This window comes from Podarcis liolepis, assembly GCF_965112155.1.
Source record: "Podarcis liolepis genome assembly, chromosome: 8".
Lineage (NCBI taxonomy): Eukaryota > Metazoa > Chordata > Lepidosauria > Squamata > Lacertidae > Podarcis > Podarcis liolepis.
Genome location: NC_139560.1, coordinates 13,792,496 through 13,820,028, shown reverse-complemented (window position 1 = coordinate 13,820,028; position 27,533 = coordinate 13,792,496). Strand labels below are relative to the sequence as shown.

At 43.9% G+C, this 27,533-nt stretch overlaps 1 protein-coding gene across 2 annotated transcripts in view; it reads left to right on the top strand.

Moving 5' to 3' along the window:
* Positions 1–27,533, top strand: part of NSMCE2 (NSE2 (MMS21) homolog, SMC5-SMC6 complex SUMO ligase) — a 212,052-nt gene that overhangs the window by 27,583 nt on the left and 156,936 nt on the right. The window lies entirely within an intron of this gene.

The window sequence follows — 27,533 nt, the reverse complement described above, 5'->3', positions numbered from 1 at the left end:
GTGTGTGTGTGTAATTGGTCTGTCCAATGGTAGAGACCAAACACAACTTATTTCCTTAGATCCACTTTCCTATTTGCTTGATCATAGGGTTGCACTAAGGGCACGATAAAGGTGTGACCAAAATGCACAAATATATATTCTATGCAGCTCTTTACATGCCAGGATTGTTGTTGTTTAGTCGTTTAGTCGTGTCCGACTCTTTGTGACCCCATGGACCAGAGCATGCCAGGCACTCCTGTCTTCCACTGCCTCCTGCAGTTTGGTCAAACTCATGCTGGTAGCTTTGAGAACACCGTCCAACCATCTTGTCCTCTGTTGTCCCCTTCTCCTTGTGCCCTCCATCTTTCCCAACACCAGGGTCTTTTCCAGGGAGTCTTCTCTTCTCATGAGGTGGCCAGAGTATTGGAGCCTCAGCTTTAGGATCTGTCCTTCCAGTGAGCACTCAGGGCTGATTTCCTTCAGAATGGATCTCCAGAGTCTCCTCCAGCACCATAATTCAAAAGCATCAATTCCTTGGCGTTCAGCTTTCTTTATGGTCCAGGTCTTACTTCTATACATTACTATTGGGAAAACCATAGCTTTAACTAGGATTAGCTAACAACAAATTGGATGGATCTCAGTTATCTTAAAAACATAATAAGAGCCTTGCTGATCAGAAAGTTGGTGGTTCTAATCCTCACAACCAGGTGAGCCCCTGTTGCTCTGTCATCTCCTGCCAACCTAGCAGTTTGAAAGCACGCCAGTGCAAGTAGATAAATAGGTACTGCTGCGGTGAGAAGGTAAACGGCGTTTCCGTGCGCTCTGGTTTCTGTCTCGGTGTTCCGTTGTGCCAGAAGCAGTTCAGTCATGCTGGCCATATGACCCGGAAAGCTGTCTGTGGACAAACGGGCTCCCTCGGCCTGTAAAGCGAGATGAGCGCTTCAACCCCATAGTCGCCTTTGACTGGACTTAACTGTCCAGGGCTCCTTTACCTTTTTACCTTTTACCTTACAATATGAAACAAATCATGTAATTTCAAACATAACAAAAGCAGTCATAAACAATAGATAAAGCATCAGAAAGTATACAGCCAAACTAAACCATTTCCACATGAATCATAATAAGATCTAAAATAAAGATGCAAAAAATAATAAGATTAGTAACAGTAACCAATGTGTGCCACCCCCTTAATATACCCCAGTGCCTTGCAGTTTTTGGGGTTGTAAAATGAATTTGACTGATGCAAGAGGCTAACTGATTGCTGATTGGAGGAGGGAGGGACTTCCAGGCAACGATTAACTTCTGGTGGGAAGTGCAAGAGGTGGAATGTCTTCCTTCTCTGCAGCATTTATTATATAACTGTTTGAAGCAGGAAGATTTGCAAAATTCATCCTGATGGGAATCTCTCTGAATATTCAGGATCAAGACGAAGAGTTGCCCAAGAAGAATATTCAGGTTCAAGATCGATTAGTTGCACAATATGAGGAAACTAAGTTTCATGGGTACGAGAACAGAATGTAATGTCCTGGAAGAATAGAACCCATAAAACTTCCAGTAACACAGTTGCTAAGTGGCACTTTGATGCAGCGTCGGTAAAAACATCATTACCCTAAGCCTTGAAAAATAGCTAAATGCACACTTCCTGGTCGGTTGTTTGTAGGAATGGCTACAGCAGGATGGTAATTTGGCATAGCAACTTTTACACAGCCACAAGTGGGGAATATGTTAGTGGGGAAACTGAAATTCACCAGTAATCCCAATCCATAGCCCTACTGATTTGATTTCCCCTCCCAATCATCTTTGTGTTGCCATAGCTTTGCAAATTAGCCCATAAAAGCTGTTATCACCCACAACAATGTTTAATAACCTGCTTGTCCGCATATACCTGAGTGAATCACCTGTGCCACGTCAATAGCCTGAAAGGGAGAGAAAATAACAAATCCCCCTTACCTTATTTATAGTAGTTCTTTCCCCAAATCAGGTTACAGAATGACTTCTTGGAACAGGTGCGAGGGACTTTTGGCCCTCCCGATGTAGCTGAACTATAATTCCCATCAACCACATCACGGCCAGGGATGGTGGGAGTTGTAGTGCATCTACATCTGAAGGGACAGTGGTTCCCCACCCTCGTCTCAGAGGTCCGTCAATTAGATGGAGGGTGGGGAAAGTGGGGTTCCAGTTCTTCCCTTTACTTCCTTTCCTAAGCTTCTCCGCATCACCCCATCTGTCATTCAAACCATTGTCTTAGAAGCCATTCTTGGTTTGCTAAACTGGCCTGTCTGGTGATTTCTCCAAACTAGAGATGAAGACTGACTGTGACTCTATGAAGGACCACATACTTTGTACACAGAAGGTGCTAAATCATGGTCTGGGCAACCAAGCCATTAGGTAAAGGGGTAAAGGGACCCCTGACCATTAGGTCCAGTCCGGACGACTGTGGGGTTGCGGCACACATCTTGCTTTACTGGCCGAGGGAGCCAGTGTGCAGCTTCTGGGTCATGTGGCCAGCATGACTAAGCCACTTCTGGTGAACCGGAGCACACACGGAAACGCCATTTACCTTCCCGCTGGAGCGGTACCTATTTATCTACTTGCACTTTGACGTGCTTTCGAACTGCTAGGTGGGCAGGAGCAGGGACCGAACAATGGGAGCTCATCCTGTCGCGGGGATTTGAACCGCCGACCTTCTGATCAGCAAGTCCTAGGCTCTGTGGTTTAACTCACAGCGCCATTACATTAGTACAATTTTTTTATTAATTTTTTTTGGGGGAAAATACGGTACATTCCAATGAGGATGGAATGTATTCAGTTGCCACAAAATGCTAACCAGATTGCTAAGGGTGTCTTCTTCCCCTGGAAAAGCAGTGGGGAGAGGAAATTAAATGGTGTATTCTGAAAGAAAATGGGGTAGACCGGCTCCTCTCTGATTGCCCTAGATCCTCCTCCTTATCCATTCATTTATGTTGAGAAAGTGCCTTCCATTATGGTTTGCTTGTGATGAGGGAGGGAAGACTTTCGTATCGTTGATACCGCTGTGCAGACAAGATATCTTTTGCGCTCTTCTTCAGTGATGTGGGGCAGGAATTTTCCCAGTGCTTTAATTTTCAACAAAGAAGTTTCTGTTTTCATAAGTTATTAGTAACCACAGATATACGTCAGTTGCAAATACATTATTAGGCAGGTTTGGTTTCAGTGTGTTATTATGTGTTTTACCTTTGTTTCCTGAAAGCAAATAAAGGCACTAAATTAGATCGCTCTCTAAAACATCAGAAAATTTGCCTTTGCAAATGGAATATCCCCCAATGCAAACGACCTTAATGTGGGTAGGGAAATTTTATGGAAAACCCACATCACGGCTGTTCTGCCCATTCCTATGAGATCCCTGTGGGGGGGGCGGGGGAGCCGTGTGTTGGAAGTGGGAGGTGGGTTTTGCATTCGCTGCTGCCGCTGTGTTCTCCCAATTGCAGGGCTTACGTTTTTCTTATAGGAGTGAAAAGCAACCATGCAACATGGCTGGATAAAAGGATGTTGTAGGCTGAGCTGAGAGGTCCTCTTTTTAGTCGGGCTCTAGCCGTTCGAGGCTGCTCACCTGTCAATGGCACGCGGTCACAGTGAGGTTTCTCACTTGGTATTCAGGAGCGTTGCCTCTAGCCATGGAGGCAGCACACAGCCATCTTGGCTAGTACGTTTCCAAGCACAATTCAAAGTGTTGGTGTTGACCTTTAAAGCCCTAAACGGCCTCGGTCCAGTATACCTGAAGGAGCGTCTCCACCCCCATCATTCTGCCCGGACGCTGAGGTCCAGCGCCGAGGGCCTTCTGGCGGTTCCCTCATTGCGAGAAGCAAAGCTACAGGGGACCAGGCAGAGGGCCTTTTCGGTAGTGGCGCCCGCCCTGTGGAACGCCCTTCCAGCAGATGTCAAAGCGATAAACAACTACCTGACATTCAGAAGACATCTTAAGGCAGCCCTGTTCAGGGAAGTTTTTAATGTATGATATTTTAGTGTTTTTTGGTTTCTATGGAAGCTGCCCAGAGTGGCTGGGGAAACCCAGCCAGATGGGTGGGGTACAAATAAATTATTATTATTATTATTATTATTATTATTATTATTATTATTATTATCATTATAGCCTCCTTCTCCGTGATTTTTTCTAACCCGCTCCTGGTTAGATCAGGTTTAAGGTGCTGGTTTTAACCTTTAAAGCCCTATACGGCCTAGGACTCTGGTACCCACGGAGGACCTTACGGTCTTCAAACAAAAACATCTTGGAGGTCCCAGGCCACAGGGAGGTTAGGCTGGCCTCAACCAGAGCCAGGGCTTTTTCGGCTGTGGCCCCAATCTGGTGGAACGCTCTGTCACAAGAGACTAGGGCCCTGCGGGACTTGACATCTTTCCGCAGAGCCTGCAAGACAGAGCTGTTCCACCAGGCCTATGGCCAAGGCACAGTCTGACTCACTCCTTTGGTAATCCTCATAGAACCCTAGCCCAATGGTTGCCATTAATTTGATTCTGAATTGATTTTAGAATGAATTGATTTTAGAATGTATTTCAGTTAATAGATTGTGATTTTATGTAAACTTTGTTACTGTTACTGTTGTTAGCCGCTCTGAGCCTGGCTTCGGCTAGGGAGGGCGGGATATAAATATTTTTTTCATTATTATTATTAAAAGCCTTCCAAGTTGGTGGCCATTGCTGCTTTCGGTGGAGGCAAATGCCATAGTTCAGCTATGTACTGCATGGTTAAAAATAAAGGACCCCTGGACAGTTAAGTCCAGTCAAAGGTGTCTATGGGGTTGCGGCACTCATTTTACTTTTCAGGCCGAGGGAGCCGGCATTTGTCCACATACAGCTTTTCCAGGTCATGTGGCCAGCAAGGGTAAATCACTGCTGGCGCACGGAGGACCATGACGAGTGCCAGAGCGCACAGAAACGTCGTTTACCATCCCACCACAGTGGTACCTCCCATGTTTACTCAAATCTATCGCTCACCTTTTTTGGCCAAAATTAAGGTGCGCATTAGATTCAATGGCACATTTACATTCGCCAGCACATGCTCTTTTTGGGGTTTCAAGGTTCTGAAACTTGAGGTGCACATTTGATTCAATGGCGCATTAGACTCGAGTAAATGCACTATTTATCTACTTGCACTTTGATGTGCTTTCGAACTGCTAGGTTGGCAGGAGCAGGGACTGAGCAACAGGAACTCACCCTGTTGTGGGGATTCGAACCGCCGACCTTCCGATCGGCAAGCCCAAAAGGCTTGGTGGTTTAGACCACAGCGCCACCTGCGTCCCCCTGTGCTGAATCCTCTGGCGTTCAGCTTCATTGGGTATCCCCAAGTTCTACTGTTAAGAGAGAGTGAGAAAATCTTTTCTGGACCCACTTTCTGTATGCTACGGGTGTCGCTCTTTTAATGTGACAATTATTTCTCTCCACCCCCCCCACCCCAATTTCTTGTTGATGTTTCAAAGGCTGGAAAACGTAGCTAAATTCACTTTGCATCGTAATTGTGGAAAGTGAGAGAGGGGCACAGTTGGACTCCTTTTTGTTGCAGCTCGCCCCCCCCCCCCAGGAAGCATAGGAAACACAATGTTTTTTTTAATCTTCCAGTTATAGTATTTGTGGCATTTTGCTAATCCTTCCAAGTCTGGGGCAATAAGCTTCTCTCTGAATAAATCGAGTCCTGTTGTGAGCTAAAGCTCTGATAAGTTTCATTTCCCAAATCCGGTGGGTCTGCATTTTTGAAGTGCTAAAACTCTGAAATGGGTAAAAATCCTTTCCTGCATTTTTATAATCTATTAACATCCCAAGTGTTCTTTCTTTTCTCCTTTAAGCTGATAGCGAAAAAGTGTCCTACAGGCTGATAACCCGCATTTTTATTTTTTCCAATGCCAGTTTAACATGTCTAAACCGTAACTAGAAATGGCACAATTTGCTGGGGAACTTTCCTGAACACTCCCCTTTGAAGTGAATGACAGATGGCAACTTAGTTCATCGAGCCCATATGCCTTCAGAATGAATGGGCCATCCTCACTGAAATCACAGAAGTCAGGCTGAATAAGACATCTAGCGGTGGCGGCGAGAGAATTGAGGACCCTCAAATGCTTCTTACACATCCCAAACTGCAAAAGAAAATTAATAGGGAAAACAATAATGTGCAAAATTAATTATGCAAAACCAAGAAATTATTATTCCCCCATTTTGCATAATTTACATCACAAACTTCAGCCTTACAGAATCTATAGTTCTAAAATTACAGATGTGGGGATGCTGTGGCCTTCCAGATGTTGTTGGACTACAGTTTCCATCATCTTGGTCATTGCCTATGCTGGCTGGGTCTGACGAGAGTTGGAGTCCAGCAATATTTGGGGTCCCCTCCCCATTTTATTAGATCTCCAAGGTCCACTAATTATAGTCGGGTGCGATATGGTGGCCCAAGGTGCAGGGCCAATTTCCTGCTATGCTGTGTGATGCACACACTGGAATGTTCCAAAGGTAATATGCAATTTGTGCCTGAGTTTCTACGGACCAGGGATCCTAGCTGTCTAATTTAGTGAAGCAGAAAGTGGGAGTTGGAAATCCTTGCAGATCTACGGTGGTGGTCTCCTAGTGATCTTTCTAACCTTTTTTCCTACCTACCCCTAATGTATACAGGTTGCATAATCCATCTTTTTCTTGATGCAGAATTTGGATTGTCCGAGCGCAGAATTTCTTGTGTTTTTCCCCAGCTTGGCAGCCTTCCTAATGGCTTCCTGGGAGCTTTCATACAGTAAGTGTGAGGTGCTCTGTGATGTGCCTCTGAGCTGCTGTGCGTAGGGGGAAGCTCCGTTGTGGTCTCTCACGCTGCTTGTCATGTAGAGTTATTTTAGCTCGTGGCTTTCAGGGTTAAGAGCTTTGGCCACTCAGAAAGAGTACGAAAATGACTAAGAGGACAACACGTAACGAATGAAGCTTTGCAGGGTTAAAGAAAGAGAAAAATAGTGCAAAAAGTATAAAGATAGATGTAATCTACAGTAGACACAACAATTTAGAAAGAGTAAAAATTTCGAGGTCTTAGAACAAAGGAAGGAAGTCAATATGTGTATATATACGTGTAATAGGTATGGGGTTGCTCGTGCGTAAGTTGCAGCCTCTCCTGGCTATGTTGCCTTGTTAAACCTTTCTGTCTGGACAGCCCTTCACTTCGTGGCTGCCTCAGTCGCTAGCAGAATCCGTCAGTCGGCGTTTCTTAAACCTTTTCCAACATAAAAGTTGTTTGACACCCAGTCTCCTACTCTCTCTGCGCGGAAGCCTTCTGCGCAGGGTGGGCGTGGGTAGCGGAGGACCCGTGCTCTCCCCGCTGGTGTCCAGTGAAGAATCCTGGAGCCCTCTCGCCGATTCCCCCATCAGCCCCTCTATATCCCTGGTGTTGCGCTGATTTGCTCCCCATCTGCGAAGCTGCCTCTCTCCCTGCTGGGCCCTTCTCCAGCATCATTTGAGAGCCTTCCCTCCGCCTCTAGCTCCGATGTCAGTTCCCTGACAATACGTAATGATTAGAATGATGATATGGTTTTATTTGTAGATGTATGGGGTTGTTTGTGTTCTTTTTTCTCTTGTGTCCCCCCCCCTTGTTTGTACTGTTTTATTTTGGATTCATTGTAATTTTGCTGTAACTTTGCATAAAAAAAAGACATTTTGAGTGTCTCTCCTCCTTGTGTGCAACCACTCTCCTTCGACCATTGTTGCTACCACCCGTTCGCTTTCTTCTTGCTGTGGGGCCAATCCTCAGTTACCTACCAGCAGGGGAAGACAAGGCGCGTGGAAGTTGTTGCACCTCCTCTTTGATCTTCTCATGGTTCACTTGCTCAAAGCGGGCATGCGAGCAGCGAAGAGGAGGAGTCCTGCAAGGTTTCAGGAACAGGCGTTGGACCATATACAGTTGTACCTTAGAAGTCGAACGGAATCCATTCCGGAAGCCCGTTCAACTTCCAAAACGTTCTGAAACCAAAGCACGGCTTTTGATTGGCTGCAGGAAGCTCCTGCAGCCAATCGGAAGCCCCGTCAGACGTTCAGCTTCCAAAAATAGTTTGCAAACCAGAACAGTCACTTCTGGGTTTGTGGCGTTTGGGCATCAAAACGTTAAAGAACTAAGCTGTTCAAAAACCAAGGTATGGCTGTATTCCATTTGCCAGGGTGTGGAACTTGGCAAACGTTGAGATGCAGGCATCGAGGTCATCAAACATGGCAAGCCTGAATGCTACCAGAAAGCAACACAGTCAAGCATAGACTGAGCCTCATATAGGAGCAGCAGTTCTGCACCTTCAGTTAAAAGGGCCCTAGCTTGCTCCAGCAGTTTTTTACCCCGGCAGAGTGTGGGAGACTCTGGTTCAACTGGGACTTCTGTAACCAAGTCCTCAAACTTAGAGGGTGGCAGTGCAGCCTCTTCGGGCTGGAGGGGCACTGCTGCAGTGGACCCATCTTATGGACATGCTCTTGGGGCTAACCCTACATGCTGTTACATGTCCAACTCAGAAAGTCCTCAATCTCATCCCTCGAAGAACAGGAATCTGACCCCAGGGTCATGATGCCAGGTGCACGACAATGCTGATATTTCACTTCCCTGAGCTGCTGGCTATGGGACTCCGTGAAAGCTGAGTGGGAACTGGTGTCTGCAGACTGGGAAGGAGGACCATAAAGGGAAGCCATGTACAGGAAGGCAAATATGTGGATCAGCGAGGAGATATATGGCAAAGCCTGGTAGGGTAGTGAGCTGTATAGATTGCTTGCAGCTAAAGGATTGTAGACTGGTAGTAACAAAAGCTGCAAACTGTAGAACTGACGTCTAAATCTTCTCTCCGCAAGTGGCAGGAGCGTCTACCTGCTGGTTTTGCACAGGCCGACCCAACCAAGCACATGGGCAGAATTTGACACATGAGCATGTATGAGAACATGTATGCCGCAGAACATCTCACTTCATGTTTCTTAAATAAGGCTGCCAAACTCAAAGGAGATACTCCTTCCTTTGCCCTGTGTGTTGAGATCAGTTGCATCCTTCTGCTGTGGCTTTCCACATGCACTAATGCTGAGCTAGTAGAAATCTTCTCCCCTGAGAGTGGTGTCTACCTTTTCTTCCTGAAGCAACCCTCCCCATATTGTAAAAGATTCTAGTGGCTCCATCAGTTCATGTGGGATGATGGACAGGCCTGTTGGCTGTTATCATTGCCCCATATGAACCACGGGTACACCTCAGAATACACACAGTCCTCTTCTCTTGCAATACTGGGGAAGATTGGTAGTTGCAGGAGAGCTCAAGGCCATTCCCACCTCTGATGGCTCTCCTGCCAGAATTCTTGCTGGTGGACCCCCTTCTAGGCTGCTGGGCCCATTTTGGTGGCAGCAGAAGTGGGCAACAGCAGTGGCACTCCTACAATCCCCGGGCAGCTGAGTCTAGGAGCTGCCGTAATTTCCCATGACCCTAGGCTTGGGGGCATTGTGGGAAATTAAAAATGGCAGCTCTGGGTTTCCCAGCGGGTGCTGCTATTTTAGTTTCCTACACCTACCCTGGGACGCGGGTGGTGCTGTGGGTTAAACCACAGAGCCTAGGACTTGCCGATCAGAAGGTCGGCGGTTCGAATCCCTGCAACGGGGTGAGCTCCTGTTGCTCGATCCCTGCTCCTGCCAACCTAGCAGTTTGAAAGCATGTCAAAGTGCAAGTAGATAAATAGGTACCGCTCCGGTGGGAAGGTAAACGGCGTTTCCGTGTGCTGCTCTGGTTCGCCAGAAGCAGCTTAGTCATGCTGGCCACATGACCTGGAAGCTGTACACCGGCTCCCTTGGCCAATAAAGCAAGATGAGCACCGCAACCCCAGAGTTGGCCACGACTGGACCTAATGGTCAGGGTTCCCTCTTTACCTTTACACCTCCCCAGAACAATGTTCAAGGCCACTGTGGGAAATTAAGATGGCGGCTAGTTTCCCCAATGCAGCTGCCCAACACAGATTGTGAAGGTATCAGGAAAATAAATTGTTAAAATAAGGTCTGGTACCCTGTTAGGCCGCAAAAGTTGCCCAAGTGTGCTTTGTGCAGACCTGGGGAAGTTCTCCTTTCAGGGAGAAGAATGGCTGCCATTATTGATTTTTCCCACAAGGAATGTCGGGGCTCATTGGAACATTTTGAAAGCAACTGTTTCGGAGGAAGCCTGGGCTAGGGTGACACCACATACCTTTGGAAAGCGAGGAAGTGCCAGTATTGATACCTGTGGAGAGTGGAGACATGCATTTCCATGTGATTTTGGCAGCCCATTGGCTGGGCCTGATGAGTTTTCTTTTTATTTTTCCTTCTCAAACATGTTTTCTGTAAACTCTCGGTGCATTGTTTGGTCGCATGACTAATGCGTGTTAGTGGATTTGTGTTAAGTTCTGAGTCACCGCTTTGTTGTATTATGACTTACATCCCTATGGAAATGAAATATGGCAGAGGACTTTAACCTTTTGTTCCAGGGATGTGTTTTGACATAGCCCTTCTGTGTCAACATAGCCTCTTGTTATGGGACAAACATTTTGGCTGGTGAAAGCCTTTTCTTTTTTTTCTTCTCCTTTTTAAATAAAAGGGCATATTATTCCTGACTGCTTTTCGTTTAGAAAATAAAGCTGAGACGAGCCATATGGAATACCCACCCTGGAATGTGTAGTTGTTTCTGCATTAGTTCTCGCCCTGGAATCCAGCCTGCTTCTGACATTTGTAGGACAGTATCCAAAGAACCACATGGTTAATTCCATATGTCCTCTGAAGCTATGTATTTGTATTTCTAGAATATCAGCCCTCCTCTCCCAGGGGACAAACTGCTTTCATTACTCAGCAAGTGTTTCAAAAGCAGTCTGTAGTATACCATGTCAAATGTCATTATTATTATTATTATTATTATTATTATTATTATTATTTATTTTATTTATACTAATAATTATGGGAGTTGTGAGCAAGTCCCCTGGTGCACCTAACTCATTGCCTTTACAAGGTCTTAGATGGTCCAGAAATTGTTGAGAACTCTGTGCCCCCCCAACTCTATTATTTTTTTAAAAAACACTGTCCAAATGAGAGAAGTGGGGAACTTATATCCAACATACTGTAGCACTATGTAAGCATTTTGTCAGCGCAAGGACTTGTGGAATGGGACTTCTCCCCTCCCCCAGTGCACCCCATGAATCTTTTCTGGGGGTTTATCCAACCCTCCAGAAGAGATTTGGGTAGGGCGCGGAGTGTACACAGGGAAAATCCCTTTGCACAAGCGAAAATTTTCACGCTGACAGGACCCTGACATTTGATGCAAGACATGATAACAGGTTTCAGTGTCAGAAGACCTATGAAAGCAGCCCTCTATAGGGAAGTTTTTAATGTGGAATGTTTCATTACGTTTTTATATGTGTTGGAAGCCACCCAGAGTTTCTGGGGCAACCCAACGAGAATAATAAAATTAGTAATAAAATCCTATTGAACCCTGTGAAATCCGCTATTGCATTGGCATGTCTAGGACTGAGATACGAAGGTACCTTCCATAGCATCCGCCAATGATTAATTTAGCAGTTACTCCCTTAACCTGAGCTGACTTTTACACACTTGAGAGAGAGAGTCCCAATTCTTTGCTTTGCTTTTCATTGTCCCTCTCTGTGTCATGCTTTCGTTGTCTTGCTAAAGTCTTTGAAACCTCAGTTTCTCTGGAAGGACCGTGCAATAAATTCTGCTGCAATAGGACATGCCTAACGCTGAACCGTTCTGGGGAACCCTTGATTTCTTGGAAGCTTGTAAGAGCTTTTGTAGCGGGAGGATAGTGGACAAGCTTCTTTGAAGAACAGCTTGCCCAACTCTGCCAATTAAGTGCCCATCCACCACCAAGAGTTGGATGGGTTTATAGGCACACATAACGTGATGGCGAAGTCCATCAAACCCAGACAACATCCCACACAAATTGGATGCATGCCCTGCATAAGCCCAATGGTTTCCTTCCAACATTTGTTTTGCCATAGCTCAGTTGGTTATTAGAGCGTGGTGCTGATAATGCCAAGGTTGCAGGTTCGATTCCCATATGGGGCGGCTGCATATTCCTGCGTCGCAGGGATATCAGATGATCCTCAGGCTCCCTTCCAATTCTACAATTATATGTGTCTCTACAATAATATGATTTCAGAGTTTTGAGAGCATTGAAGAAGAGAGTATTGGTGCTAACTAAAGCAGGTGGAAAAGGCACGAGAGAGAGAGAGAGAGAGAGATCAGCTCTGCAATACAGTGCAGTGGTACCTCTGGTTGCGGACGGGATCCGTTCCGGAGCTCCGGTCGGATCCCAAGGTTTTCGCAACCAGAGGTGCCTGTTTTGCGCATGCGTGCGGCGCGGTAGAGCCCTTCTGCGCATGTGCGCTTGGCGAAACCCGGAAAAATACTTCTGGGTTTGCCGTGTGCGTAACCCGAAGGATACATAACCAGAGGTGCGCATAAGTAGAGGGTACCACTGTAGTGGAAAATAGCAAGAGGAAAGTCAGCAACCTTGACAGCTCTTTGGTTTGTGGTCTCAAGCATCAGGTTGCTGTTTGAGTAAGGCGGACTTTGCTTCTCTGAGATGCTCCCAATATCTTTTATCCTCCGATTATGAAACAGGTCTAAAAGGTTGTGTCTGCGCTGGGATATAAATGCTGGGATAGTGGTGCTTTTAGAAGTTGTAAATGTTTGATGTTTTATTATGGGGCGACCCAACCAGATGGGCGGGGAATAATAATAATAATAATAATAATAATAATAATAATAATAATATCCTGATACTGCTGGACTACAGCTTGCACCATCCCTGTCCATTGCCCACATGCTGGCACTGATAGGAGTTGCAGCATCTGAAGGACACCATGTTAGGAACTCCTGCAAATACATTGCCGCACAATGGGGAAAAAGAGATTGCTGTAACTCGGGGAAGAAGAATCTGCCTCCCCATACCCACATATGTTTAACTACAAGGCCCTTCATCCCTGCTGCCTGAGGTGAGGGGAGTTGCTGTTGCCACCCGTCTGTCTTGAGAGGCAATGGAGTGCGCCTCCGGGGGTGAAGTCAGAACTGCTGGTGCTGACCTTTAAAGCCCTAAATGGCCTCAGTTCAGTATACCTGAAGGAGCGTCTCCACCCCCATCGTTCTTCCCGGACGCTGAGGTCCAGCGCTGAGGGCCTTCTGGCGGTTCCCTCACTGCGAGAAGCCAAGTTACAGGGAACCAGGCAGAGGGCCTCCTTGGTAGTGGCACCCGCCCTGTGGAACGCCGTCCCACCAGATGTCAAAGAGAACAACTACTACCAGACTTTTAGAAGACATCTGAACGCATCCCTGTTTGGGGAAGCTTTTAATGGTTGAGGCATTACTGTATTTTAATATTGTGTTGGAAGCTGCCCAGAGTGGCTGGGGAAACCCAGCCAGATGGGCAGGGTATAAATAATAAATTATTATTATCATCATTATCATTATTATTATTATGAAGTGACCTCCCCAGGGTGCAAGCCTGGGCATTGTGTCTGGAGGTCCTGGGATGCCCAGATGACAAGACCCCTCCTCTCAGTCTCACTGATGTGGTCCAAAGGAAAACAGAGCAATACGTTTGGCACCAGCTTGGCTGCAGGTGTTGCTGGAAGAAGGTGCCCAAGGTGCCACTCGCCCATTTCTCACCTGGGTAGAAAGGTGGAGCCCCTTTGGTCCTGGCAGAGGCAGCTTCGTAATGCTGCAAGTTCTCTTTCAGGCCGTGTGACACTTAGAAATAATGCATTGGGGCAAGGCAACTGGAGTGGGGCAACTAGCTTGGAACGAGGAGTGCCTTAGCCAAGAGTCTGGGAAGAAGGCCATTGTCGTTCATAGAGTTGCCTGGACTAACTTCTCCCCCCACAAACAAAATCTGTACAGTGGACGCTGCAGGTTGTGAATGTGATCCGTGCGGGAGGCACGTTCACAACTTGCAGCGCCACGTCTGTGCACGTGTGGGTTGTGATTCGGAGTTTCTGCGCATGTGCAAAGCGCGATTTAGCGCTTTGTGCATACACGACCGCCAAAACCTGGAAGTAACCCGTTCCAGTACTTGCAGGTTTCGGCGCGTCCATAACCCGAAAAAACGCAACCTGAAGTGTCTGTAACCCAAGGTATGACTGTACAGTGGTACCTCAGGTTACATACGCTTCAGGTTACATACGCTTCAGGCGACAGACTCCGCTAACCCACAAATAGTGCTTCAGGTTAAGAACTTTGCTTTAGGTTGAGAACCGAAATCGGTGTGGCAGCAGCAGAAGGCTCCATTAGCTAAAGTGGTGCTTCAGGTTAAGAACAGTTTCAGGTTAAGTACGGACCTCCAGAACGAATTAAGTACTTAACCCAAGGTACCACTGTATACCTATTGGTCTGGGCACACTGAATATGCAGATTTGCAGCACTTGCTTATTCTTTCACGCAGAAGCAATGGGATTGCGAAAACGCTTGGGTCTCCTTGCAGTTTTCAGTGGAGTCCAGTAGGTGGTGGAACACGACTTTCAGAGCACCCTGCTCAGCAGGGATGCACAATAAGCTTCTGTCTTGTTGCAGTGGCCTTGGCATCTGGGAGGTGAAATCAGATCAGGATTCCTAGGTGGTGGTGGGGAAAAGAGTTGCGTTGAAATGCTTGATGGGGCCTGCCTGGCATTTTTTTACAGTAAGAGTCCAGCAGAATAGATCAAACATTGGGAAATAGGGTGATTAAGAGTGAGGACTTTGCTGTGTGTTTGAGATGAAGGAAAAGGACTGGCGATAGACACCGGAAATGTCTATTAGGTTGAGGGGAGGGATGGTACTTCCGATGGCACTTTCCCGGTTGGTGTCTGAGCATTTATTTTTATTTATTTTTGGCCCTGCTGCTTTCCCCAGGAAAAGCAGCTCATCAACCTTGAATCAGAACAAACTTCAATTTGGGTTTGCTGCAGAATGGTTTTCAGAGGTAAAGGGGTGTTTTTTTGCGGGGAAAGCACCGGGACAAAAAGGAAAGGAAAATGCTCAGATACAGAGTCTTAGTGCATGCCCCTGTGCTTAGAAAGGCATCACAAAAGGTAGTCTGAATGAGCTGGACGATGCTGAGCGGATGGACAGCTTTCTTACGACCTTAACCTATATTTCAGTTGTTCCCATGGAATTCTTAAAAAACAAGCCTTTTTGTTTTTAAAGTGACTTCCTAGCTGCTGTGGTTTTCGAGAACAATCTCAACAACATGGGATCTGGCTTTGATTAGAAACTACTGGAGTTCTGTCATATATATATATATATATATATATATATATATATACACACACACACACACACACACACATACATATATATATATATATATACACACACACACACACACACACTAATAGCGGTCTCGGCTGCCAATGCAACGTCACCCCCACACAGTAACTCTGAGGTTTGTAAAAGTAGTGATTGATTGATTGATGATAATGTGTATACCACCCTTCATCCAGAAAATGACAGAGTGGTTCAAAATATAAAGATACAAAATGGGAACGCAAAATGCACTTGCAATAAAATAATTAAAAAGAAAAAATACCTTTCAAGGGAAGGACACTTCCCTTGAAATTTGATTTTTAAATGGGGCAGTTCGAGAATGAATTATTAACAGTGAATGGCCTTTTAGGCTTCTTCCACCTGAATAGGAGTTCACTTTTTTAATAATAAGAATTATATGTCACAGGGGGGGGGGGGCATCAGGATTTTAGAGATGCTTATGTGGGGCATGACCCAAAAAAGTTCACTTTTTTAATAATAAGAATTATATGTCACAGGGGGGGGGCATCAGGATTTTAGAGATGCTTATGTGGGGCATGACCCAAAAAAGTTGGGAACCATTGTTCTAGCGTCTTAAGTATTCTCTGATGCTCTCAAAACGCTCTCCCATGTGAGAGGCCTAGGTCACCCAATTCAATATTATTTTTTTCCTCAGTTCATAAAGGGTAAAGGGACCCCTGACCATTAGGTCCAGTCGTGACAACCCCAGTCAAGCTAGCAAAGATTTATCATTTGCCTGACAATAAGTGTTGGAAATGCAAAGAATCGGAAGGTACTTTCTACCACCTTTGGTGGACGTGCCCAAAGATTAAGGCCTTCTGGGAGATGATATATAATGAAATGAAAAAAGTACTTAAATGTACCTTTCCCAAGAAACCATTTTCTTTATGTATGCTACGACAGCAGCAAGAATACTTATCGCAAAGTATTGGAAGACGCAAGATCTACCCACCTTGGAAGAATGGCAGATGAAAGTGATGGACTACATGACACTGGCTGAGATGACTGGCAGAATCCGGGATCAGAGGAAAGAGACGGCGGAAGAGGATTGGAAGAAATTCAAAATTTATCTTAAGAACTATTATAAAATTGATGAATGCTAAAATGCCGAGGTGTTGAGAGAAAAAGGGATTACAGTGACATAAGATTAAGTTCAAGTAAGGACTAAGAGGACACATATTTGATAAAATTGCTTAGAAGTTGCTGAAACAATTTTGGAAATTGGGATGCAGAAAGGGGAGGTATGGGGGAGTCTGAGAAATGAGGGTTATGGAAAAAAGGTTATGAAATTATACATGTTTGTTTGTCTTTTTATTTGTTTGTATTGTCTAAAAAAATGTTGTAAAACCAATAAAAACTCATTAGGTCCAGTCGTGGCCGACTCTGGAGTTGCGGCGCTCATCTTGCTTTATTGGCCGAGGGAACCGTCGTACAGCTTCCGGGTCATGTGGCCAGCATGACTAAGCCGCTTCTGGCGAACCAGAGCAGTGCACGGAAACACCGTTTACCTTCCCGCTGGAGCGGTACCTATTTATCTACTTGCACTGTGACGTGCTTTTGAACTGCTAGGTTGGCAGGAGCTGGGACCGAGCAACGGGAGCTTATCGCGTTGCGGGGATTCGAACCGCCGACCTTCTGATCGGCAAGTCCTCGGCTCTGTGGTTTAGACCACAGCTCCAACCGCTGTTAATTAATTAGCTAGTTTGTTCATTCACATATGAACGAAACAATGCTTCTGAATGGGAAGAAGCACGGTTTGTTTTTAGGGAGGGTGCAGATACAAAATGCAAAGCGGCTAACATTTTCTACATGCTGCAGAGATGCTTTGTAAAGGACATGCCTCTTAGAGATGATCTAAGCTGGTATTAGCCTTAGAAGACACAGGGCTTCACCGTGTGTGAGAGCAGCCATGTATAATAAACCAGCCAACAAAAGTTGGACCTTCATTTGCAAAAAGTTCTGGTCACTTCATCTCAAAAGGGATACTGCAGAGTTGGAAGAGATTCAGAAAGGAGCATTGGATTCCTCATGCTGGATGAGAGCACCAGATTGGAATTACCCAGCAAGTTGAAAAACTGCACAGAGGGGAGGTGAATTTGATCAATAACTGCATGATCTATTGGAAGTAAAAAACCTCTGCTGTCTCACCCATCTGAAAGCATGAAACGGTCTGCCTTCTTAGCACACTGAACTGACTTTTCCCTGTGAAGTGATACTTTGATACAAAGTTTCCACAGTGCCTGGCTACTGTATAATACAAGAAGAAACAGCACAAATTGGGCAACTGTGGCAATTTGAAGTTACAAGTTCTTAGTAACATTGACTTTGACTGTGTTAATCTCCTTTTTTACATCTTGGACAGTCTCCTTTGTTTTCGTATTTGGAAATTTTGTTCTATGGCCATTTTGATTTGCTCCCTCTAGAGGATAAAGTGAAGTCCGGCACGGCCTAAGATAGTGGAATTTTCCAAGGGAGAATAAATCCCGTGGGAATTGACCTTGACATGAGTGGCTCACAAGAAGAGATAGTTACAAGAGCCAAGACCAAGCAACAACAACAACAACAGCTGCAGCAGCAACAGGTAAAGAAAAGAGGCTCAATCTCAGGCGCAATAGCCGGATCAGCAGGAACAACAGGACAAGACAAAGGAACAGCCGTTTCTATGGAAGCTGTGACAGACGCCCTGCTCAAGATAAACCAAACTCTGGAGTCTTTGACAAAACAGACTTCAGAGAATACACTAAAATTAACAGAAATTTCAGCAAGATTAAACCAGAATACAGAATCTATAAATAAATTGGTGGAGGAAAACGCCACCACGCGCCAAATTGCGGAAGATGCCAAAGCCACTGCGGGAGAGACACAGGAGAAATTAGAGCCGATTGCCAAGAAGGTCTATGAGCATGATGCAACTTTGGCCTTGTGGGAGTTACAGAGGAAAGAGAGAAACTTAAAATTAAGACTGATTCCGGAGAATGAAAGAGATAACCTTGTGGAATATTTGACACGGGAGTTTGCGGATTGCTGGGACCTTGAGGAAGACGAATTTAAAATTACGACTGCCTTTAGATTGGGTAAAAAGCAAGACAGAAAGACCCCGAGAGACTGTTTGATCACACTCAGATCCAAGGAGGAAAGAGATAAAATACTAGGACTACACTTTGAAAAGGCCTTGCAAATCGGAAATTCAGCTGTACAGATCTTCAAAGACATCCCAAAATACATTCTGGACTTAAGAAACTTCTACAAGGACTTAGCTCTTTTGCTAAAGAAAAATTCTATCCGCTTCAGGTGGGAATTCCCACAAGGACTGTCATTTGACTACAAGGCAAAGAAGGTGAAAATAAAGACAATTCAAGATAAAGACAAATTCTTGGCAAGATACCAGGAGGACCTACAGAAGGGGACTGTGGACGTACTTGCAGAACAGAGGAGAGCACTGGATATTCTGAATCTCTCGATTGGACAAAAACCACCACCATCAGAAGAAGAGCAACAACTTGGAGCTGTTGGAGGAGCCTCAGAAAAATAGCAAGATGGCTCTGCAATTCCTTAGTTGGAATTGTAATGGGCTCAATGGGCCTTTGAAGAGAAGACAAGTATTTCATATATTGAATAGAGAACAACTGGACTTGATATGCCTACAAGAAACTCACATAACCAGAGCCCACAGGAGATTACTTATAAATAAAAGGCTAGGACAAGAATTTATTTCATCAGACAAAGTTAAGAAGAGAGGAGTTGTAATATATGTGAAGGAGAAATGGGCTCCAAAAATGATATTCAAGGACGAACAAGGGAGATATCTGGCAGTGGAGATACAAATACAAGGAGAAAAACTTCTAGTGGTTGGAATTTATGCACCAAATGAAGGCAAATCTGACTTCTTTAAGAGACTCCATGAAACCCTCACTGACTATCTGGATTACAATATGATAATCATGGGAGACATGAATGGCGTGGTCTCCACTAACATGGACAAGGCACAAAGACTAACAGTTAGCAAGGAAGGGAGACTCCCTAAGACTTTTTTCGAAATGACAGAAAATATGGACTTGATAGATATATGGAGAACAAGGAACCCTCTGGAGAGAGAGGGAACTTTCTTCTCCCAAGCAATGATGACCTGGACCAGAATCGATCAAATCTGGGTTACTAGTGGAATGGCCCCAAAGATCAAGAAAGTGGAAATCTGCCCAAAAACTTGCTCCGACCATAACGCCGTGAAGATGGAGATGAAACTCACAATAACTGGTCAATTTAGATGGAGAATGAATGACACCCTCTTTCGAGATAAGGAGATTCTCACGAAGGCCCAAAAGACCCTAAAAGACTATTTTGAAATAAATTTGAGGACCGACGTGGAGAAAAGAGTGATCTGGGACGCAAGTAAAGCGGTTATGAGAGGATTTTTGATTCAACAAAATTCAATAGAGGAAAAAACAAAATGAGAAAAAAGAGAAGATTTTGGAAATGATAAAGGAAGGAGAGAGAAAATTAAGAGCAAAACCAAAATCTCAGGACATTTTAAGAGAGATCAAGTTATATCAAACACAATATATGGAATTGATGAACCAAGAGATTGAATGGAAGATAAAGCAAATGAAGCAAAAGACTTTTGAATCAGCAAATAAATGTGGCAAACTTTTGGCATGGCAACTGAAGAAAAGGCAGAAACTAAATACAGTTACAAGCCTAGAGGTGGATGGAAAGAATATATCTAAACCTAATGAAATTAGAAATTGCTTCTTAAGTTATTTCAAAAAACTCTACACTCAAGGCCCGCAAAATGAAGAAGATATAGACAAATTCCTTGGAAAATATGGATTACAAAACATCTCTCATCAAAGTAAGATGGACTTGAACCAGAGAATCTCAGAACAAGAGATAGAGGCTGCCATTCAGAATATGCAACTGGGCAAATCTCCGGGACCAGATGGACTGACTTCCAGATACTACAAATCGCTGAAGGAATGGTTGACTCAACCATTAAGAGAAGTTTGTAATGAGATCCTTGAGGGAAAAAGGGCACCTGAATCGTGGAAAGAGGCATATATTTCACTCATACCAAAGTCAGAGACTGAAAAGACCCAACTCAAGAACTACCGCCCAATATCACTCCTTAATGTGGATTACAAAATTTTTGCAGACATTTTGGCAAAAAGATTTAAAAGAGTCTTGATGGAGAAGATTCATAAGGACCAAGCAGGTTTTCTCCCTAAAAGACACCTGGCAGACAATGTAAGGAATGTAATAGACATTCTGGAAAAGCTAGAGGTGAATATAAACACTAAAGCAGTATTGATTTTTGTGGATGCGGAGAAAGCCTTTGACAACATTTCTTGGAGTTTTATGAGGAAGAATCTTCATGGGATGGGGGTAGGCCAGGGTTTTGAGAATGGTATGGCTGCAATATATTCTGAACAAAAAGCTAAACTGATTGTAAACAATGTCGTGACTGAGGAACTTAAGATAGAAAAAGGAACACGACAGGGGTGCCCGATTTCCCCATTACTTTTTATTTCAGTTCTGGAGGTGTTGCTGAACATGATAAGAAATGACCAGCAGGTCAAAGGTGTGCAGGTCGGAGCTAAACATTATAAGTTAAGAGCGTTTGCAGATGACCTAGTATTGACTTTGCAAGAGCCAAACACTAGTACGAAAAAGGTTTTAGAAATAATACAACAGTTTGGCCAGGTAGCTGGATTTAAGTTGAACAAGCAAAAAACTAAAGTTTTAGGGAAAAACTTAACAGATATGGAAAAGGAGAAATTTCAAGAGGAAACAGGTTTGACTGTGGTAAAGAAGGTGAAATATCTAGGGGTTTACTTAACATCTAAGAATGTGAATTTGTATAAGGACAACTATGAAAAATGTTGGTCAGAAATTAAAAAAGATCTAGAAATATGGTCAAATTTGAAATTGTCAATGTTAGGCCGAATTGCAGTAATTAAAATGAATGTATTGCCTAGAATGTTATTTCTGTTTCAGACCTTGCAGATTCTTGACAAGATGGAATGTTTTAAGAGGTGGCACAAAGACATTTCGAAATTTGTCTGGCAGGGCAAAAAGCCCCGAATTAAATTTAAGATATTGACAGATGCTAAAGAAAGAGGGGGTTTTGCCCTGCCGGACCTAAAATTGTACTATGAGGCAGCAGCTTTTTGCTGGCTGAAAGAATGGATGCTCCTCGAGAACACGGACATCTTGGATCTGGAAGGTTTTAATAATGCTTTTGGTTGGCATGCATATCTTTGGTATGATAAAGTTAACAGTGCCTTCAAAAATCATATTGTTAGAAAAGCATTGTTTAATGTTTGGATAAGATATAAAGATCTATTGGAAAATAAAACCCCTAGATGGGTGTCACCAGTGGAGGCTAAAGCAGTGAAGAAGCTCAATATGGAGGTCGGATGGCCGAAGTATTGGGAAATTTTAGAACAGGATGGAGATAAGTTCAAACTACAAAGTCAGGAGAAATTGAAGCATAAAGTAGAAAATTGGTTCCAATATCGTCAAATAATGGAATTCTTTAAACAGGATAGGAAAATCGGTTTCCAGGTGGAAAAATCAAAATTAGAAACCGAATTGTTAGAACCCAATACTAAGAATTTATCTAGAATGTACAACTTGCTGTTGAAATGGAACACACAGGATGAAACAGTTAAATCGGCTATGATTAAGTGGGCTCAGGATGTTGGACATAACATTATGTCAGCTGACTGGGAATGGTTATGGAACACCGGTATTAAATTTACGGCATGTAATGCCTTAAAGGAAAACATTATGAAAATGGTATACAGGTGGTACATGACCCCAGTCAAGCTGGCAAAAATCTATCATTTGCCCGATAATAAATGTTGGAAGTGTAAAGAGACTGAAGGTACCTTTTATCACCTTTGGTGGACATGCCCGAAGATTAAGGCCTTCTGGGAAATGATCTACAATGAAATGAAAAAGGTACTTAAATGTACCTTTCCTAAAAAACCAGAGGCCTTTCTCTTGGGCATTGTCGGCCAATTGGTGACAAAGAAAGATAGAATTTTTTTTATGTATGCCACAACAGCAGCAAGAATACTCATCGCAAAGTATTGGAAGACACAAGATTTACCCACTGTGGAAGAATGGCAGATGAAAGTGATGGACTATATGACACTGGCCGAGATGACAGGCAGAATCCGTGACCAACGAAAAGAGACGGTGGAAGAAGACTGGAAAAAATTTAAAAGCTATCTTAAGGACTACTATAAACTTAATGAATGCTAAAATGTTGTGGTTTCCAGAAGCAAAAGGGTACAGGGATACAAGGCTAGACTATAAAAGAGGACTAAGATGATAAAGATTGGAAAGTAACAATTGGGAGTTGCTAGTTGAATTATGGACATTGGGATGCAGAGAGGGGGGGTATGGGGAAGTCCAAGAAAAGAGGTTTATGAAAATATGTTTGAAATTATACGTGTATGTTTGTCATTTTTAGTGTTTGTTTGTTTTTCTTAAAAGTGTTGTAAAATCAATAAAAATTTTATAAAAAAAAAAAAAGCAAGTTGAAAAACTGCAAAGCTTTTCCCATGTCTCTTTGTGCCATGTGTAGGCTAAATTTGCCATAAGAAAAGATGGGGAAAGCCTATTTCAGATAAGGCTGTTGAGGAGAAGGGAAAGAACAAAGTAAGGAAACGATCTTGGAATACCAGGTAGGTTTTTATTGCAGAAACCAGAGGTGCCAAGATCATAATCGGATGAGTCATTATTTTTTTTGTGGGGTGAAAAAAGGAGACAGACTTGTAGATGATGAGATGTGTCTTCATTTATCTTTTTAATTTTCCTAAAAAAACCTCTCACCTAAAAAAATTCAACCAGTTCTACCTTCATGTTCACTTACCCTTCAGCCAGCTAGTATGGGCCTAGCTGCTTGCACAGATATTTTTGCCTTCATAATTAGATATAATAATGCTGAGTAACCTTACTTAATTGCAGCTTGTGGCAACCACTGTATGAGTTGTCAGGGAGGTGTAACTGTATAGAGTGGGGGATGTTTGGAGAGAGACGGGAAGAATTAAGGAGATGTGTGTTTGATAAATATATATATGTTTGTGTGTGTGCTTTTACCTGGGATTATTTTTTGGGGGAACTGCATACCGCATACCCCTGTACAGTCAAACCTCGGTTCCCGAATGCCTCTGTTGTCGTATGTTTTGGTTCCCGAACACCAAAAACCCAGAAGTAACTGCTGTGGTTTTCGAAAGATTTTCAGAAGCCGAATGTGCTACGTGGCTTCTGTTTTGAGTTTCCCTATTGCAGCAACATCACCTTGCCGACAAAGGTCCGTATAGTTAAAGCTATGGTTTTCCCAGTAGTGAGGTATGGAAGTGAGAGCTGGACCATAAAAGAAGACTGATTGCCAAAGAATTGATGCTTTTGAATTGTGGTGCTGGAGGAGACTCTTGAGAGTCCCATGGACTGCAAGAAGATCAAACCTCTCCATTCTGAAGGAAATCAGCCCTGAGTGTTGTAGTCCAACAACAGCTGGAGGGCCAAGTTTGGCCATGCCTGATCTAGTGTAACCTCATGCAGTGTAGGAATCTTGGCTATAGTCCATGATATCTTAAGGTCTCCTTGATCCCTTACATCCTGACTCAATCAATGGGAACTTTGGGGAAGTCTCTCTTGGTGGCTCCCTATGGCTCATGACTGATTAGAAGCCATGCATTCAGTACTGTGGGTCCATTCCTGTCAAATTCTCCCCTAAAATTGCGATTAGACAGGCATCCTCTTTGCTGAACTTCAGGCCTATGGTGTAAAGTTTTCTTGTTCCGGCAGGCATTTTAAGGTTGTGTTTTATGATGAATTGCTATTGTTTTATTGTCCTGTTTTCTGCGGCTTGTTTCTTATACGCACCACGTAGAAATCTGAGCAATTAAGTGGTCTATAAATGTCTTAAATAAATAGTCATCAGCTTGTACAATTTTAATATGCTTGTTACCGTCTTTGGGTTATTAGTGACAGGCATATGTTTAAATCGTGAGCTGAGCTGCTTCCGTACGGTAGGCCTGGCCGGAGTTTGTAGCAGCAAGATTGAACAACAAGGAGGAATGCATGTAGGTTAGTTTGCCAAGACACTCTTAAAAGGAGGACCTTGTGAGAAGGCTCTTATCGGAAGATCTTTCCTTTATGAGTGTCTTGGCATAATAACATGCATATCTTCCTGGTGGCTGTTCCTCTTGTTGCAACCCTTGCTGGATCTCATCAGATAATTGTTGAAAATGTTTGCAATGTAATTAAGATAACTGAAGAAAATGTGTCTCAGTCGAGACATCCCATAAAAATGCAGATATAATTACACCGCCAGCCATCCGAATGCTCTGCCCCAGAAACAGGGAATCTGTGGTCCTCTTGATGAGGTTGGACTACAAGTCCCATCACCCCTGGCCTTGGCCATGCTGTTTGTGGTTGATGGGAGTTGAAGTCTCAACAGCAACTTGAATGTCACAGGTTCCCCATCCCTGCTCTATCCAAACAGATATGTTCTGGACGATGGGAGTTGATCTGTGGATAACCTCTGCCCTGCCCTGCTGTTAGATACCGCATCTTTCGCTCCATAAGACGCACCTGACCACAAGACGCACCTAGTTTTTAGAGGAGGAAAGGGGGAAAGCCCAGTTTTTTGAGGATCAGCTCAAAGTTGTTGAGCTTTCTTTGCAAAGGGGAAAAATCCTGTTTTTATGGGGTTCAACTCACAGTTCTGCAGCTTCTTTAGGAAAGAAAAGGGAGCGTTTCTACAGTTTCCAGACAGATAATCTAATCAGCCAGTCACATGTCTCTGGGGAAACAAACAGCCTCCGTCTGCAGAACATTCAGAAATGGAGTCCTGGGCAAGGGGCGGGGCCAGAAAGGGAGCCAGCGATCGATCACACATTAGCTTCATAAGACACACAGACATTTCCTCTTACTATTTGGGAGGGGAAAAGTGCATCTTATGGAGCGAAAAATACGGTATTTGATTTGTTGAGGACCATTGGATCGTTCCTCTGACTCAGGGATTCTGGGTGGATTTCCTAGGCAGACATCAAATGTCTTTGCTTCTAGGAACTTTGTAGAGATACTGCAGAACAACAGGTTAGTTCCTTCTCTGGTTCTACAGTGTGCTCCATCTTCCATGGCTCAGCACAGAGTTGGACCTGAATTTCCTTCTGGACCTCTTCCAGCTCTGAGACTCAAATAAAACTAAATATTCCCCCTTGAGAGATGCAAGGAAGTTTTTGAACTTCTTTTCTTTCTTCCTCTAGTAAATTCAAAGCAATTATTCAATTATATTTAATTGGGAAGCAGTTCCCCTCCTATTATCTTCAGACTTACACAATTCACCCCCCCCCCCCGCCCCGCAAAAGAATCCAGCAATAACTTTCGCATCAGGTTGCTGCGATCTTATGTAAATAATAGAGTTATTAGCTTTGCTGCTCCGGTTCCTCGGTTTCTGTCATAATTATAACACCGGCTTAGAACATAAAATTCACTCCTTTCAAGTCTGCTCTCTTCATTTGCATTCATTCGTCCAGCTTACTTGAAAGATTGCCGCTTTCCACATTTCCACATGAGCCTTAAGAGCCTCTAAGAAGGACATGGTGCTACTACTGCACACATGACTTAATCTCTGAGACAGTCATGTGCTTACTGGCAGATGGGTGGCTATTAAGGGAAGAGCCTTCTCAGTGGTGGCACCTTTTTCTATGGAATAGTCCCCCTCCCGAGAGACTCGCCTAGGGCCTTCTTTATGGGGTTTTTTAAGTGTGAAGCAAAGCACCTTTAATTCATCCAGATTTTAAAAATGCGGTTCAGTACAAACCTTGGGCTTTTGCTGTTTTAACGAGGTCTTAAGTAAACTTTATCTTCTCTTTTAGAGTGACTTTCACCTGAGCCGCTCTTGATTTTATTCTGTCTCCACTGGGGGAAGTTGTATGTTAATGTTATGTGTTCTAATGAAAGTTGTTGTTTGGATTGTTGCTTTTTTAAATACTGTAAGACGCTTGCTTTTGTTTTGTAAGCGCCTTAGAGAGTTTTATCAATGAAAGGGCACCAAAATTATATACACGCTGGTGTGATCAGGTGCCTGAGGCCAGTAGCTAGATCTGCTTTTTTATCTAATTATTCAAGGTGGTAAAAATAAATAAAATAAGTAAGGAATTGCAAACACTCTTTCTCCAAACTAGACAAATAGCAATAAAGTGGCATATATGGTTCAGTGTAGTTCAGTGTAAAATAGTGCAAATTCTTTAAGCTTCACATATATACAAAACAGAGACTGATTTGGTGGACAACAACAACAACTATTTTATTTTCTTTTATTTGTACCCCGCCCATCTAACTGGGTTGCCCTAGCCACTCTGGGCTGCTACGAAAACATATAAAAACATAATACAGTGGTACTTCTTGTTACATACGCTTCAGGTTACAGACTCCGCTAACCCAGAAATAGTACCTCAGCTTAAGAACTTTGCTTAAGGATGAGAACAGAAATCGTGTGGCGGCGACACGGCGGCAGCAGGAGGCCCCATTAGCTAAAGTGGTGCTTCAGGTTAAGAACAGTTTCAGGTTAAGAACGGACCTCCGGAACGAATTAAGTACTTAACCCGAGGTACCACTGTATAGCACCAAACATTAGTTTCCCCCCGATACAGGGCTGCCTTCAGATGTCTTCTGAAAGTTGTATAAATTGTGACAACATTGGTCCAGCCTGTGGCAGGTGGGAAGAAGCTGAATTCCATGGTAGAGATTAATGGCCATGGCATGGAAAACAAAGCTGTCAGTATCGTAATGCTTTTATACAATTCTACCTCCACAACCCAGCTGTCCTTTATCGAAGCTGGGAATGCGGTGGCTCATCTGTAGGTGTGCAATGTGTTTCTCTTCGTTGACTGTACCCTCCAAGGCTCCGTTTTACGATATCAAAACTTTCTGTCTTCACACATCCCGACTGTCAAAATGACGAGCCTCCTGCTAGGATTCGTGAAGCATCGCCAAACTTCACTCTATTGAAGGATGCCCACGTATATCGCCTTGAATTTTCTTTTCGAAGCGGGTTTCAGCTGTGGGCGTGCGTTTCAATGGACGTAATTTCTGAGGGAACGTGTGTGCAGATCCCATTGTAGCTTCCCGTAAATTTCGATGGTTACGCTTGGCCTTAACGAGAAAGGACAACGTGAGTCACCCTGCCAGTTTGCCCTTAAACATATGGCGATGAGGCTGCAGCTGGTGTAGAA